Source organism: Mus caroli, unplaced genomic scaffold (genome assembly GCF_978045245.1).
Source record: "Mus caroli unplaced genomic scaffold, Mus_caroli_1 scaffold_10, whole genome shotgun sequence".
NCBI classification, from domain to species: Eukaryota; Metazoa; Chordata; class Mammalia; order Rodentia; family Muridae; genus Mus; species Mus caroli.
The window spans coordinates 39,866,391-39,876,840 of record NW_028227265.1 but is presented as its reverse complement, the minus strand read 5'-3'; the positions used below and the strand labels follow the sequence as shown (position 1 = coordinate 39,876,840).

General features: G+C 43.4%; 1 non-coding gene across 1 annotated transcript; it reads right to left on the bottom strand.

Annotated features, from left to right (window-relative positions):
• Positions 1 to 2,781: 2,781 nt before the first annotated feature.
• LOC115031827 (small nucleolar RNA SNORA17) lies at positions 2,782 to 2,913 on the bottom strand. The gene has a single exon (XR_003837485.1). It is a non-coding gene; the product is annotated as a small nucleolar RNA SNORA17 (small nucleolar RNA).
• Positions 2,914 to 10,450: the final 7,537 nt, after the last annotated feature.

Genomic DNA, 10,450 nt, shown 5'->3' with positions numbered 1-10,450 from the left:
CTAATCAACAGAGCTGTAAATCCACTTAACGGAGGAGGCTGTACTGAGTCTAAGTTTTCCTGTTGGAATCGGTATTTGATCAAGCACTATTCTATACACTTCATACAGGAGAAGCTGAGCTACAGGTATATAAATTGTTTGTTTGAGTTTTCGTTTGCTTGTTTATATATTTGCACAACTAGTGTGAACAGGAATCAGATTCAAGTTTTGGCTTTAAAGTGCTAGTTGTGAGGACTCTCTCTTGGGGTGCTGCCTTCTGTTAAAACCTTGAGTGATGGGCAGGCATGCTGAGCTAAATGAGACCTGTTATAGCATGCCTTGAGAACTCAAGTTCAGAGAGGCTTCCCAGAGTTCTACTGTTAGGTGGATCTGAACTCCATGCTAGGAGATCCCTCCATGGAATTTGGCTTCTTGCCTAGCAAGGGGGCAGTTGGAAATATACTGTTTTGCTCTCGAGACAGAGGCTCTTGCCTGGTGGCGCTCTCTGATCTCATCCAGAGAAGCATGGCCAAGAGTAGAGAGAAGCAGGGCAGAGATGAATGGGAATGGACTAGCTCACCTCAATCCAGTGTCTCCAAGTGTCTGCACAGGGTTGGTGCTGCCGAGTCAAAAGCTATTTTTCAGCTCATCCAGCCGATGAGACCACTGGGGTCATAGCTTTCTAATCTGTGGATTCTCATTCTACACCAGCTCACATAACTCAATGTTGGAGTTTTGAAAAAAAATGGCCAACAGTCAGATTTCTGAGTGTGTAGTAACCAAAATTTAACTCGAAAGCAAACAAGCAATGAATTTGACATATTGTTAGTGTTTGTCCATGTTGTACCACATTACTTTTCTTCAGTCTTTGTCTGAACACATAGGTATACTTTGCTCTGCACCAGTGATTCCCAGCCTTCTTACTGCTGTGGCCCTCTAATACAGGTCCTCATGCTGGGCTGACCCCCAGCCATAATGCTATTTTATTGCTACTTGAGAACTGTAATCTTGATACTGTCATGAATTGTCGTGTAAATTATCTGATATGCAGGATATCTGATATGTGACCCCTATGGGAATCATGACCTAAGGTCAAGGACTGCTTCCCTATGCAGTTGTACTACAGAACACCTAAGAGCAGAGTCAAGATTATTGTGTGTCATAAACTGCACAAAGTTTTTAGCTCTTACACACACACATACTGGTTTAATTATGAAAAATAAAGACTATTAATACTCTCAAACCATCATTTCTTAGCATATAAGCATTAGATTAGGCTGTTTTAAATTGTATTGTACTGGGATGTTTGGTTTGAAAAACTACCATTTGAGTTGTTGACTTGGGTTTCATAGAGTTTCCTTACATGAATTTTGGTTAGGGTTAGCACCAGACTTTTAATAAGTTCTTCCACTTCGTGTTTTTTACTTTTGAGGAGCTGTGATGTCAGCACTTATGATTAGAAAGTCAAAATATCACTGAGATCTGAAAATATTGAAGGTATTTTATGCTCTGCAGTATTAAATTTTGTAAATTCTTACAAAAATGGATCTATCTCAATAACATAAAATTCACTTTTGTCTTAATTAAATAGTAATATTATCTAAGTACCACAGACTTGTTTTAAAATAAATTTCTTTGTAAATTATCATAATTAATGTTTAATATATATATATATATATATATATATATATATATATATATATATATACCTATATGTGTGGGGTCACAAAGAAAGGTTTTATATGAAAGGAGACATGAGTACACAAATTTTAGAAAACCCTGACCTAGTTCCCTTTCATGTGGATACACTCCTCTTGGTTATCCTGTTGTTGAGCTGTGTCATGGAAATCCTGTAGTTTTGGATCTGTAGAACTGGCCCCTTTAGGTACTGATGGGGTGGGCCAATTGAAAGTCCTAGATCTGGGCCTGAGAAGTATCAGAGATGGTCGGCCCACAGGCTCTCATGCTCTTATGTCTTCCTAGTGGGCTCACTGGCAACCATACAACCAGGGTCAACTCTTCCCTCCACCCAAGTGAGGGGCAGGACCTGCTCTTTTGAGTGCTGCAGCTGGTAAAGGGCAGGGCCAGCTCTCCTGCTTTCATGCCTCTAAGATCAAGTCTTCCAGAACGCCCAGGTGAGGGGTGGGGTCAGTTCTCCACAGTCCTCAGACATCACCATGCCCACAGTAGCAGCCAGACTAGGGATGTCTGCCTGGCCTTTGACAGTAACAGATCCCTGCTGCAGGGCTATGGATCCAGATGTGGCCCCTAGTGTCAGCACAGACCAGGACCCTGCCACAATCCCTAGCAGCGTCACCAGGTAGTCACATCAGGCTGATCCTCACTAGTCTCGAGTCTCCAGTTCTGTCTGTCTTCATTGTGCCCACATCCTTCTATTTCTCTTCTTTTTCATCACCTCTTACTTGCTCCTCTTAGTGGTTCCTGGGTCTCTTGAGTGTCTGGGGTCATTTCAGGCACGATCTCAGAGTGTTATATCTTACTTGTGCATATGGCACTGGGTAGGAATCTTCTCAAGCATGTTCTGCACCCCTGGAGATGCCAAACTAGTGTCCATCTCAGGCTAGCTCCCGGTTGGTCATTCCAGGCTCACTCCTCTCCTGGCCCACCTGAGTGGCCTATCTGTCTTGGGCTCACTTCTGTCTGGGGCCCTTTATCCTAGACAGGGTTCTTGGGGGCCTATGGAGCCTGGGAGCCACAGGAGTGGTGGTCATCTCAAGCTAGTTTCCTGTCCAGGCCCCTGAAGCAAGACTAGTGGTGGTCTCAGGCTCAGTCTTTTCAGTGAATGTCTGGCTAGTAGTTGTTCAGATGTACTTAGGGCAGAACGATGAGTATAGACATAACCCCTCTCCTCTCTACTCCCTATGGTCGCATATGTGACACGGTAGTCACATCTACAACACCTTAAAGGGCAAGCAAGATGGCTTTTGATTCAAATTTTGACCACAGAAAATACTAGGGCTAAGACCACCTGTGTGAAGATAAGGTGCAGATGAGAATTTCAGGTTACTTAAGCAACAGCAGCAGCTTTGGTAGGTGGTCTTAGATAAAAATTGCTGTACACCTGCCCCAGAACTGCCAATTTGGAGAGCAAAGACTGTTTGGTGTGTGCCATTTGGGCCTGTCCAGGTGAGGCTGCCTCTTGCCTGTGCACCTGGTCTTCAGCCTCAGGACCATGGAAGTTGCTTAAAGTCAGTGAAAATAAATGTTTTGTTTGATTTTCTTTCTACTAGCCAAATCCAGGGTTTCTGTACCCTGAGTTTCAGTTCTTTCAAATAAAATTTGAGCAAAAAATATTACACCCCTCCACCACAAAGAGCTTTATTTTCTCTGCCTTTAAAAATATGTTCCAACTACAGTGTTTGGCCCTCACTCATTCGGGGTGTGTATGCTAGTACATTGCCCATTTGGCTCCCCGCTCCATCCCACATCATTCCAGCTCAGAGACCTGGGAACAGGCTGGATGCCCCCTTACTTTATTCATGATCTGAAATGTTAGTGATTTCTCCTTAAGCTGAAGGTTAAGGTGACTTCCTGGTGTTTTTCTTTCCTGATTCTAGGAGGTGCAAGATAAAGCAGGCTTCCAGCTGCCGGCCTGTATGTCCTGTCTCAGACAGAAGCTGGTTGCTGGCTCTGTTCTTAATAGCAGAGGTGTGAACATGATTTTGATGATCAACTCCTCAGAGTTCAGGCTCATTCCTCACCATGTTTTCTAGGAATTCAGAAATTGGATGGGAAGTTCTGGAGAGTTCTAGTGATGATAAATTCTGGGTTCTGCATGGAGGGTAGGGATAAGCTATCTTCTACTACTTTGCACCTGAACTGTCTGGTTAGGTTAATAAAGATGTGGTTGTGAGTCATTTGACTGATGTGATATGCACTCAGAGGCTGCATGGTTTTGTTTTATCCTTGAAGCTGTGATTAGAGTTGCATCTCCTGTCTCTTGCTCTATGTCAAGTTGAAGCCTAGATCACACCTGCTAGGAACACCTTGGAGGCAGTAGGGATGAACAGTGGACCATGGCGGACCAACCAACTCTCTTTCATTGCCTCATTCTACTCTAGACTGGGCCATTTCAGTATCATGTTTAGTCCCTTCTTAAATTCCACAACCCCCTGGGTTGTATGAACATTGGTTTAAAAAAAATCATGGCTGGGTGGTGGTGGTGCACACCTTTAATCCCAGCACTTGGGAGGCAGAGGCAGGTGGATTTCTGAGTTCCAGGCCAGCCTGGTCTACAGTGTGAGTTCTAGGATAGCCAGGGCTACACAGAGAAACCCTGTATTGAAAAACAAACAAACAAAAAAAAATTATAGGCTTTAATGGATTTGGAGGGTGGCAGAGAAGGTATTATATTACTATTAACACACTTAAAATGAACAGTAGGATCTCACTGTTTAGGCTTGATTGGCCAGGAACTATGTAGACCAGGCTGTCCTTGAACTTGTAGTGATCCTTTTACTTTTCATCCCCGAGTATCGGGATTTCACAGTACCTGGCCCTCGGTCTTAGGAATCCTATGTGTCTTATACTAGCCCATCTTTTTCTCTGATTACTTCACACACACCATGTTACAGGCTTCTAAGACTCTTTGCTTTCATTTCAGGAGCTCAAGGAAGAGCTTCTAGGGTTACATAGGTATTTGCTAAGAAGTAATTTTAACAACAAGATTCAGTAATCTCCTGTAAGGGTGGTTCTGATGCTCAGGTCCTATTCCCTAATTGGTTCTTGATCCATCAATAAAGATACTAGTGGTCACTGAGCTGGGTAGGATAGGCAGGACTTCTGGGTCCCCACAGAAAAGATAGCAGATGCAGAAGGGAGGGGAAAGGTGATTTTGCCATGCTTCAGATGGAGAAAAGCCAACCAGCCATGAGAGATCTTGGGCGAAGTGGTCATAGGCCAGTTCTTCAGGTGGGAGGTTGGGATATTGAACTGGGACTGAAGGTGGCCAAGCAACTGAGTTGAGGACAGAACTAAGAGTATTGGTGAGGACATGTTAGCCATGGGACATTAATAATGCCCAACAATTGAGCCAATAAGACGAGTTAAAATTGAGTAATGAATATGTCTGTGTTTTTCATCTGCAGATCCAATATTTTATGGGTGGGGGCTGGTAGCACAGTCCACTCAGGGCTTAAGGCAGGGTAGCAAAAGCTACATGCTACACTCTCCTATGAAGGAAGTCTGTCCTAACAATTTCAGAATGCAAAATTGTTAACCTGTAAAGGATATGACATAGCTGGAGTGATTCACAGAGGTCGAGAGAGATTGAAAACACTAGCCAGATTCTAGGTGAGCTTGAAATCAGGCTTCTATTGACCAACCTGGCTTTATAGGTACAGCCCCTGACATCTCTTTGACCCACTTTTGGCCCCTCTTCTCTGGTTCCTGATGTCACACATTCTGTGCTATCCCTACTTCTGGATTCCCAGAGCACTCTTTTCCACGCTGTTCCTGAGCTGGCTTGTCCTCATTCTTCAAGTCTCAGTGGTAGGCTCTCTTCCCCAGTAAGGTCTCCCTGATTGTCAATAGTCAGCTCCACCCTCCATCACCTGGAAGTCATCTGTCTCCTGTCACCTATTGTTCTCAGACTGAAAACACATGTCTACCTACTTGTTCTAGCCCTTTCCTCCCAGCTAGAATACCAACATGCTGAGGTCAAGAGGTCCAGATGCCTAGTCCAGAGCCCTATCCTTACCCCGTTAGACAGAATTTTGGAGATTAGATGCTGAAGATACATGGTAAAGACTGAGCAGATGTAAAGAAGAGGCCACCTGGTAAAGTTCGTTTTCTTCTCTATGCATGTGTGCATGCCCTAGAGACATACATCTTCTCTTTCATCCACCATCTTTTTTTGATCATCTCAAAGTCTCCTTCCTGCTGTCTTCCCCCAGAGATGCCTGCTATCCTGCCCTCTACTCTACCACAGAATCGCTTCCCCTTGAATTTCTAGATGCACACTGTAGATTATGCATTGTGTATCCTTCTTTACTCTGTACCACATCTGGAGAGTCACCCCTTACTGTAACTGTGCTGAATGTTCAGGATGGCTCAACATTCGATGACTTTGCTACATTTCCTTCATTCAGCTGTTGGTTTCTATGCTTCCTTTCTAGTTCTGGGTCAGTCTGCCTATGGTTGCCACAAAACGTTCTCACACACATGTTTAGTGAGCATGTATACTCAGTACTTGTGTGCATATTCTTAGAAGTGAAATTGCTGAATCAAAAATGGAGCCTGGGTTTGAATGTAGTGCATATTATTAAACATTTCCAACCAGAAGTACGTAACGCTCCAGTGTTTGCACTGGAAGCCTCATCAGGCTAGGATGTCATGGGCTTTGAAGATGAAGGTTAAGGACTCTACAATTGGCTATCCACTCTGTAGAGTCTTATGGTAGAGCATGCATATAGAGCATACCAGAGTCGTGGCCCACAGCTCTGGCTTAGAGCACTGTGCAGTCATGACTCCCACCTGCTCCCTCCCACCATTTGACTTTTAGATAGCTAGGCAAGCCCGTGGAGAGGGAAAACAATCACTGAAGACTTCATCTGTGTCGTGAGGGCGAAACCCATCATTATGAAAACATTAACCTCCCCTCTCCTGGGCAGAAATAGCTCTCTCTGTCAAGGATTGCCTTACTTCAAGAACCCCATGGTTTCGAAGAATTTGCAAAGTTCCAATGAGCCACCTACCTCCATTTGTCTGTGTCATACAAGGGCTTTTATATTCTCCAACCTGTGGTCTTGTGACCTACATCTTCAAGTACTCAATAGAAAGTGTCCCATACCAGACACAGTCTTCATCCCACTTTCCACATACAAAAAGAGATGGTTCCAAGACATCTGGAAGCTCTCCTTGCTTTCTATATAATCCAGATAGGAAGAAACAGGACCTGCCTTTTTTGTTTGTTTGTTTTAATTTTCTAAGAAATTAAATTTTCTCTCAAGGATGGAGAAAGGTCCTCAAATTAAGTTTCTTGGGAGTAAGTGAGGAGCTCAAATTTTAAACAGCAAAAAAATTTCAGAATGGATCTTTGCACTTTATTGAACATAGAGGACTTTTATGACAGTGACTTGCCATTTTCCTCTGGGTCTACTCTTTGCCAAGTCTTGCATCTCTCCTCCCTCCATGGTGTGGGATATCACTACAGTTCCTCATGAGACTGGGTTAGCTGTTAAAGGGATGAAGGCACAAGAATATACTAGACAAGTTACTAGTACCATAAGGGAGTTATTTTTAACTCTGAGGTGTATCCTCGGCCTTCATGAAAGCTAAGCTCAAGTTCTACCACTGACCCACTCCAGAGAGGAGTGGCATTGGAAGTTCCACAGCCTTTAAATGTCACTCAGATGGCAACAACAATTCAATGTGGAGACAACAGGAAGGGCTGTCTCGAACCATATGGAATGAGATTTCATTGGTTTTTATCTGTCATGGTTTCTTAGCCTGAGACTGAGTCTACATTATGGATACAGTTCTGGTTTACCCTCTCTCCTACCATTTAAACATGTAAATATGTTCTTGCTTGTTTTATTTGAGCCTCTATGTTGCCACAGCCTCAATATAGGGGCTCTCTCTCGAAGAAGTTCTAATAAGGAACAGAGGCTGTGTCAGTCTTCATGTTGTGGAGAATTGGCCATGGATCTTCTTAGGAGGTAGCAATCGGCAGCGTGCATTGAATGGACTCACTGTCCTGCAGTTAGTGGTCAGGAATTAAGCAGTAACTTACAGGTGAAAGGAGCCTGGTGTCACATGAAGACTCCACAGAATTGCTGACTGGAAGTGGGGCCTTTGGAAAAGTCCAGGTGCCATTCTTCTTAGTACAAGGTGGCTTCTCACTCAACCACTCACAAGTAAACTGCTCTCTAGGCAGACAGTAGGACCACAGAAGGGCAGGGAACATCTCCGAACTATAGTTCCTGTGTGTACTGGAGAGGCTTCCTGCACATGTCTGTGAGGAGGGAGGGGAGGAAAGGAAATCAGATGGAAAGGGAAGGTGGGAGGGAAGAAGACATGAGGAACAGCTCATCTGATAGGCATTATTGATTATTATTATTATTATTACTATTATTATTATTAAACAAATCACCGTTGAAATCTAAGAAGGTCCCATGTAAGTGTTTCTATTAGGGACTGAATCTCCATCATCTCCATCACCTTACCTCCTGCTTGGTGCTTAGTGGAATGTTTGGCATGGGGAGGCATTTGGCAGTGCTATGAAACCAATGGGCAGATGAGGAAAATGGCTGCTGAAGAGGTTGTACTGACAGTCAGGTTTCTCTTTCTTGTTACAAAACCTACTGACAGATCCCCCATGAACGTCCCAGTCTGAGAGCAATTCATATCTCCTGAGAGTCTGAATTGGTGGTGTGCCTAAAACAGTGAGCATAGGTGTTGTGTAAATAAGTCTCAATCTGGGCCGCCGCACTGAAATGTCTCAGCAGCCACGCTAACTCAGGCCCGAGAATCCACACTTCCCCTGGCAATGCAGCCAGGGCTTGTGCCAGGCTTTTGCCTGGCATCTTCAATGAAGCACGATTCTTTTCATCTTTTAGCTCCTGTTCACATGTCCTTACAATCAACTTAAAAAGGCTGGCATGGGGATTTCATTAAATAAGCCAACTTCTTAAAATTGTTTTGAGATACAGCCCTGGATTCCTTTGGTGTATTTGTTAAACTCAAAGGCAATATTCTTTGGCTTCTGTCAAGCTCATGACTCCAGTGCTTTGGGGATTCCAAGAGAGAAAAACCATATGGACAGCCAAGCAGAGGCCCCACTTTGCCCAAGAATACCTGGGGATGTGTGGGAGAATGGGCAGGTGACAAATCCTTGCCAAATATTGAGTGAATTCATTCACTTTTAGGAGTGGAGTGGTTTGTGATGGAAGATACAAAGTCGTCCTGTAATGATAATTTTGGAACTTTGGTTTCTTAAACAACAACTACAACAACAACACAAGAATATTGTAAGAAAGTGTTTTTGTTTTAATACCTGGTGTGGGAAATTGGGCTTCTTTAGGCTGTCCTCAGCAGCTGCCTTTGATTTGCCTCATGCTCTACCACAGGCATGGTTTTGCCAGTTGCAGATAGTTTCTGCAACGGTGTGATATTTGGAACTCTGGGAACTTTTCAGAGGATATATAAATGCTACAGTCCTGATAGGTGGGTGTTCATTCAGGGAGTTTGTTTGCAGTTTGTTAGTAGTTGTGCTCAAAGAAGAAAGAGATTAGATTCAGATCTCTCTCTCTCTCTCTCTCTCTCTCTCTCTCTCTCTCTCTCTCTCTCTCTCTCTCTTTCTCTCTCCCTCCCTCCCTCCCTCTCTCCCTCCCTCCCTCCCTCCCTCTATCTTTTCTTTCCTATCTAGTGATAGGGGCTATAAAGGGTGGAATAAAGAATAGCCCACAAAGCAGCTAAGACCTGCTACATTTTCCTTAGTTCAACTTCTGTGTGGAATTCTGAAGACACAGGCCTCCTCAATCTTTTCTTTCCTAAATGTGTTTGTCCTGACAGATAATTTCCAGAGTTACCCCAGATTCTAGGCAGTCCTTACCCAGTTCATTTATCACCGAAGAGTCTTGCTTAAGGAAAGCTGAGATTAACCATATAGACAGATGCTCTAGATGAATTTCCCAGAATTCCACTTTTCAGCCTGAAGCTCCTGATGGGAACTTTGGGCATGGTGCCCACCCAAGTGCCTTGAGCAGAAGTGCTGAGCATTCAAGATATGCAGCGTGAGGTCATGCCCTGGCAACATCCGAAATGGACCCTTCTGGAAAACCGTCATGAAATTCATGACCAACTGTCATCCTACATGAGAGGAGATGTGACTGAGAGTGGCACCCTGCTTTAGTGTGGTTCCTGCCTTGGTGACTTGGTGATGATTATCCGTGTCACCTTCCTTGCTTAATATCTCTGTGCTCAACTCGAATATTGATATTTTGCAGGTGCTTCTCCTGTAACAATAGCTGCTGTTCAAATTATGTTCTTGCATATGTCAGGTATAGTACAGTCTAATTTAATCTTCATTACACATGGCCATATTGCAATTATACATGCTACCCGAGTGTTAACACATATTTAGACTTGCTATTTCTTTGTCACTGATTTACAAAGAGGTACCTGAGAAGAAGCAGATGTCATAATTACACGCTTATTCAGCTCATTTGAAACTAAGCCTCAAAGTAAATTACAGATGAGCCAGGCATGTCTTGAAATTAATGTAGTGGTAGGGCACTAATGCTGTGATCCATTATGGTTTGTCAATGTGCCGTACTTCTGGAATGTGCGATAAAATTATATTAATACTCTACTAATGAGATTAATGAATATGAACATGCAGGAGAAGAATGGGGTCCTTTGTTCAACTATTGAAAAAATAACATATAGGTAATTAAAAAGAATTAATCAAACCATGTACAGCCTCATTTATATTAAATTAATTTGTCTG